At 35.8% G+C, this 6,431-nt stretch overlaps 1 non-coding gene across 1 annotated transcript; it reads right to left on the bottom strand.

Moving 5' to 3' along the window:
- Window positions 1–5,415: 5,415 nt before the first annotated feature.
- LOC112761588 (small nucleolar RNA R71) lies at window positions 5,416–5,523 on the bottom strand. The gene has a single exon (XR_003181976.1). It is a non-coding gene; the product is annotated as a small nucleolar RNA R71 (small nucleolar RNA).
- Window positions 5,524–6,431: the final 908 nt, after the last annotated feature.

The raw sequence follows: 6,431 nt of genomic DNA, 5'->3' as shown, positions 1-6,431 counted from the left end.
TCATTCTATTTTCCTTATTGCATTTGCATACCTTCACTCATTGCATTTTAATTTTGTGTATATTTTTATTTTCTTTTCTAAATTTGATACTTTTTCTTCAGTGTTGAATTTTCTTATTCAACTTTTGCATCTTTTCTTGCATTATTTTGGTGCTTAGTGACTTGTTTTATATTACTGGGTATTATTATTTATAGGTAAATGCTAAATTTTTATGCCACTTGTATTCCATTTGCATTGATATGCACTTATACTGTCTCTCATTACCCACACTCTCTTCCCCATTGTTGCAATCTTGCACTATTGATATGCCATTTGCTTCTATTATTTTTTCACTTGCATGTTGTAGCTACCATGCACTTGAGACTCTCGTTATTTGGCATTAACACACCCATATTTTATTTGTTTTCTATCTCTGTTCTTGGGTTACTTTTCTTCCCTTTTCTCTTCTTTTAGGATGGCCATCAAGAAGGGAAACGGAAAACTTTTACATGGGGCAACAAACAAGTTCCTACGTACATTCTTTGGAAAAAGCGTCAGTTGGAGCCACCCGTCCACTTGCACATATTAGCATGCACCGAGGACGGTGCAATCTTTAAGTGTGGGGAGGTCGATACCGACTTCTGTGGGTTAGTTATTTCCTATTTCAACACCAATGTTTAATTTTCTTTGTTAAATTAGTTGTTGCATTTGCATGTTTGATTACATGTTTGTTTGATTTTGTGCATTTAGCTACTACTTGGTTGAAGTAACATTTTCTTTTTCAAGAAACTTTTTATAGCATTTTACTAATTTAAATTAAATTTTTTGTTAAACTTGTTTGAAGAATTTTATCTTGGAACATGGTTTAGAGCTCGAACACACAAAACCTGTGAGATTTTTTAGCTTATTTGATTGGTTGTATTTTATCAACCAATATTTTATTTTTGGTGTGTGCTGTTCTCACTAAAATTGTGATCTTTGTCTTGCTTAATTCTATATTTCCATTGTTTGATGTATGCATGCACTTACATGATTGAGGCCTTGTTTCACTGAGCTTACATACCCATATGGCCTTAACCTTTTCATTATCCTTTGTAAACCAATGTTGAGCCTTTTAACCCCATTTATTCTTTACTTTAGCTCATCACTAACTCTAAGCGGAAAATAATAATGTCCTTAATTTGAATCCTTGGTTAGCTTAGACTAGTGAGAGTATTCATGATTTAAGTGTGGGGAAGTTGGATTTGCCAATATTTGTTTGAGAATTGGGTGTTGCATATTCCTGTGAAAATGTGCGAAACAATAGTTGAGCACTGATGAGCGGATAATTTATACGCTTTTTGACATTGTTTTTAGTATGTTTTTAGTAGGATCTAGTTACTTTTAGGGATGTTTTCATTAGTTTTTAAGTTAAATTCACATTTCTGGACTTTACTATGAGTTTGTGTGTTTTTCTATGATTTCAGGTATTTTCTGGCTGAAATTGAGGGACTTGAGCAGAAATCAGATTCAGAGGTTGAAGAAGGACTGCTGATGCTGTTGGATTCTGACCTCTCTATACTCAAAGTGGATTTTCTGGAGCTACAGAACTTGAAATGGCGCGCTTTCAATTGAGTTGGAAAGTAGACATCTAGGGCTTTCCATCCATATATAATAGTCCATACTTTGGCCAAGAATAGACGATGTAAACTGGCGTTTAACGCCAGCTTTCTGCCCAAATCTGGCGTCCAGCGCCAGAAAAGGAGCCAAAACCAGAGTTGAACGCCCAAACTGGCACAAAAACTGGCGTTCAACTCCAAGAAGGACCTCTACACGTGCAACACTCAAGCTCAGCCCAAGCACACACCAAGTGGGCCCCGGAAGTGGATTTATGCATCAATTACTTACTCATGTAAACCCTAGTAGCTAGTTTATTATAAATAGGACATTTTACTAGTCTCTTTGATCATCTTTGAATCTTTGATCAGTTGTATGCTATCTTAGATCACGTTTTGGGGGCTGGCCATCTCGGCCATGCCTGGACCTTTCACTTATGTATTTTTAACGGTAGAGTTTCTACACTCCATAGATTAAGGTGTGGAGCTCTGCTGTTCCTCAAAGATTAATGCAAAGTACTACTGTTTTCTATTCAATTCATTTTATTTCGCTTCTAAGATACCCATTTGCACTTCAACCTGAATGTGATGAACGTGACAATCATCATCATTCCCTATGAACGCGTGCCTGACAACCACTTCCGTTCTACATTAGAATTGAATGAGTATCACTTAGATCTCTTAATCGGAATCTTCGTAGCGTAAGATAGAATGATGGCGGCATTCAAGAGAATCCGGAAAGTCTAAACCTTGTCTGTGGTATTCCGAGTAGGATTCAATAATTGAATGACTGTGACGAGCTTCAAACTCGCGAGTGCTGGGCGTTAGTGACATACGCAAAAGGAGGGTGAATCCTATTCCAGCATGATCGAGAACCGACAGATGAATAGCCGTGCCGTGATAGGGTGCGTTGATCATTTTCACTGAGAGGAGGGGATGTAGCCACTGACAACGGTGATGCCCTTGCATAAAGCCAGCCATGGAAAGGAGTAAGACTGATTGGATGAAGATAGCAGGAAAGCAGAGGTTCAGAGGAACGAAAGCATCTCCATTCGCTTATCTGAAATTCTCACCAATGAATTACAGAAGTATTTCTATCCCTATTCTATTAATTATTATTCGAAAATACCATTATCAATTTATATCTGCCTAACTGAGATTTGCAAGGTGACCATAGCTTGCTTCATACCAACAATCTCCGTGGGATTCGACCCTTACTCACGTAAGGTATTACTTGGACGACCCAGTGCACTTGCTGGTTAGTTACACGGAGTTGTGAACCATGGTCTTGGGATCATGTTCTTTTGGCGCCATTTCCAGGGAAAGAAAGAGCAATGAATTTTACATAATTAAAGTGTAATCACGATTCTGCGTACCAAGTTTTTGGCGCCGTTGCCGGGGATTGTTCGAGTTTTCGGCAAGCTTTTGGTCCGGTAACATCAGTGCCAAATTTTGATCCGGCAACAACACCAAGTTTTTGGCGCCGTTGCCGGGGATTGTTCGAGTTTGGACAACTGACGGTTCAAAATTTTCAAAAAAAAATCTTTCAAAAAAATTTTTTTTTCTCCTTTGTTTTCGAAAAAAATTTTAAAAATAAATGTTTTCAAAAAATATTTTTCTTCAGAATTTTTAAGAATGAATTCTAGTGTTTCATGATGATTTGTTGAATCCTGGCTGGCTGTAAACCATGTCTAATCTTTTATACTGGGGTTTCAACTTATCATCACAAGAGCTTGTTGATTCTCACACACTTAGTTGTTCTATACATGGAAGGTATCAACAGCATACTAAAGCTTGGCTAGCTATTAAGCCATGCCTGACCCTCAGATTGGAGCTTTAGACTAAGATTGCAAGATTCCTGGAATTCATATTAAAAATTTTGGAATCCTTATTTTTCTTTTTCAAATAATTTTCGAAAAATCCAAAAAATTTATAAAATCATAAAAAATCAAAAATATTTTTTGTGTTCTTGTTTGAGTCTTGAGTCATGTAATAAGTTTGGTGTCAATTGCATGTGCATCTTGCATTTTTCGAAAATTCTCATGCATTCATAGTGTTCTTCATGATCTTCAAGTTGTTCTTGGTAAGTCTTCTTGTTTGATCTTTGTATTTGCATGTTTTGTGTCTTTTCTTGTTTTTCATATGCATTCTTGAATTCTTAGTGTCTAAGCATTAAAGAATTCTAAGTTTGGTGTCTTGCATGTTTTCCTTGCATTAAAAAATTTTTTTTTCAAAAATATGTTCTTGGTGTTCATCTTGACATTCAAAGTGTTCTTGGTGTTCATCTTGACATTCATAGCATTCTTGCATGCCTTCATTGTTTTAATCTAAAAATTTCATGCATTGCATCATTTTTCTTGTTTTTCTCTCTCATTATAAAAAATTCAAAAATCAAAAAAATATCTTTCCCTTTTTCTCTCTTAAAATTTCGAAAATTAGATTTGACTTTTTCAAAAATTTTTAAAAATCAAGTTGTTTCTTATGAGTCAAATCAAATTTTCAATTTGAAAATCTTATCTTTTTCAAAATCTTTTTCAAAAATCAAATCTTTTTCAAATTTCTTAGTTATTTTCGAAAATTTTAAAAATATTTTTCAAAAATCTTTTTCTTAATTTTATATCAAATGTTCGAAAATAACAATAACAATTAATGTTTTGATTCAAAAATTTCAAGTTTGTTACTTGCTTGTTAAGAAAGATTCAAACTTTAAGTTCTAGAATCATATCTTGTGATTTCTTGTGAATCAAGTCATTAATTGTGATTTTAAAAATCAAATCCTTTTCAAAAACTAATTTCTATCATATCTTTTCAAAAATATTTTTCTTATCTTATCTTTTTCAAAATATGATTTTAAAATATCTTTTCTAACTTCCTAACTTCTTATCTTTTCAAAAATTGATTTTCAAAATTTGTTTCAACTAACTAACTAACTTTTTGTTTTTTTTTCTTATCTTTTTCAAAACTACCTAACTAACTCTCTCTCTCTCTCTCATTTTCGAAAATCCCTTCCCTCTTTTTCAAAATTTCTTTTTAATTAAATAATTATTTTAAATTTTTATTTTAATTTTCGAAAATCACTAACTCTTTTTTCAAAAATAATTTTCGAAAATTCTCCTCTCTCTCATCTCCTTCTATATTTATTTATTCATCTACCAACATCTCTTCCTCACTCACCAAATTCGAACCCCCTCTTCTATCTGTGTTCGAATTTTTTCTCTTCTTCTTCTTTTTCTACTAACAATAAGGAACCTCTTTACTGTGACATAGAGGATTCCTCTTCTTTTCCTTTTCTCTTCTCTTTCTTATGAGCAGGGACAGAGAAAAAGGTATTCTTGTTGAAGCTGATCCAGAACCTGAAAGGACTCTGAAAAGAAAACTAAGAGAAGCTAAATTACAACAATCCAAAGACAACCTTATTGAAAAATTCGAACAAGTAAAGGAGATGGCAGCCGAACCCAACAACAATAATGCAAGGAGGATGCTTGGTGACTTTACTGCACCTAATTCCAATTTACATGGAAGAAGCATCTCCATTCCTGCCATTGGAGCAAACAACTTTGAGCTGAAACCTCAATTAGTTTCTCTGATGCAGCAGAACTGCAAGTTTCATGGACTTCCATCTGAAGATCCTTTTCAGTTCTTAACTGAATTCTTGCAGATCTGTGATACTGTTAAGACTAATGGAGTAGATCCTGAAGTCTACAGGCTCATGCTTTTCCCTTTTGCTGTAAGAGACAGAGCTAGAGTGTGGTTGGACTCTCAACCCAGAGATAGCCTGAACTCTTGGAATAAGCTGGTCACGGCTTTCTTAGCCAAGTTCTTTCCTCCTCAAAAGCTGAGCAAGCTTAGAGTGGATGTTCAAACCTTCAGACAGAAAGAAGGTGAATCCCTCTATGAAGCTTGGGAAAGATACAAACAGTTGACCAAAAAGTGTCCTACTGACATGCTTTCAGAATGGACCATCCTGGATATCTTCTATGATGGTTTGTCTGAGTTATCAAAGATGTCATTGGATACTTCTGTAGGTGGATCCATTCACCTAAAGAAAATGCCTGTAGAAGCTCAAGAACTCATTGACATGGTTGCAAATAACCAGTTCATGTACACTTCTGAAAGGAATCCTGTGAATAATGGGACGCTTATGAAGAAGGGAGTTCTTGAGGTTGATACTCTGAATGCCATATTGGCTCAGAACAAAATATTGACTCAGCAAGTCAATATGATTTCTCAGAGTCTGAATGGAATGCAAGCTGCATCCAACAGTACTCAAGAGGCATCTTCTGAAGAAGAAGCTTATGATCCTGAGAACCCTGCAATAGCAGAGGTGAATTACTTAGGTGAACCTTAAGGAAACACCTATAACTCATCTTGGGGAAATCATCCAAATTTCTCATGGAGGGATCAAAAGCCTCAACAAGGCTTTAATAATGGTGGAAGAAACAGGTTTAGCAATAGCAAGCCTTTTCCATCATCCACTCAGCAACAGACAGAGAATTCTGAGCAGAACCCATCTAGCTTAGCAAACTTAGTCTCTGATCTATCTAAGGCCAATGTAAGTTTCATGAATGAAACAAGGTCTTCCGTTAGAAATTTGGAAGCACAAGTGGGCCAGCTGAGTAAAAGGATCACTGAAATCCCTCCTAGTACTTTCCCAAGCAATACAGAAGAGAATCCAAAAGGAGAGTGCAAGGCCATTGACATAAGCACCATGGCCGAACCTGTAAGGGAAGGAGAGGACGTGAATCCCAAGGAGGAAGACCTCCTAGGACGTCCAGTGGTCAATAAGGAGCTTTCCTCTGAGGAACCAAAGGACTCTGAGGCTCATCTAGAGACCATAAAGATTCCATTGAACCTCCT

The sequence above is a fragment of the Arachis hypogaea genome, chromosome 16, assembly GCF_003086295.3.
Source record: "Arachis hypogaea cultivar Tifrunner chromosome 16, arahy.Tifrunner.gnm2.J5K5, whole genome shotgun sequence".
Classification (NCBI taxonomy): domain Eukaryota; kingdom Viridiplantae; phylum Streptophyta; class Magnoliopsida; order Fabales; family Fabaceae; genus Arachis; species Arachis hypogaea.
The sequence above is the reverse complement of the archived record's forward strand: the minus strand, read 5'-3'. Positions and strand labels throughout refer to the sequence as shown.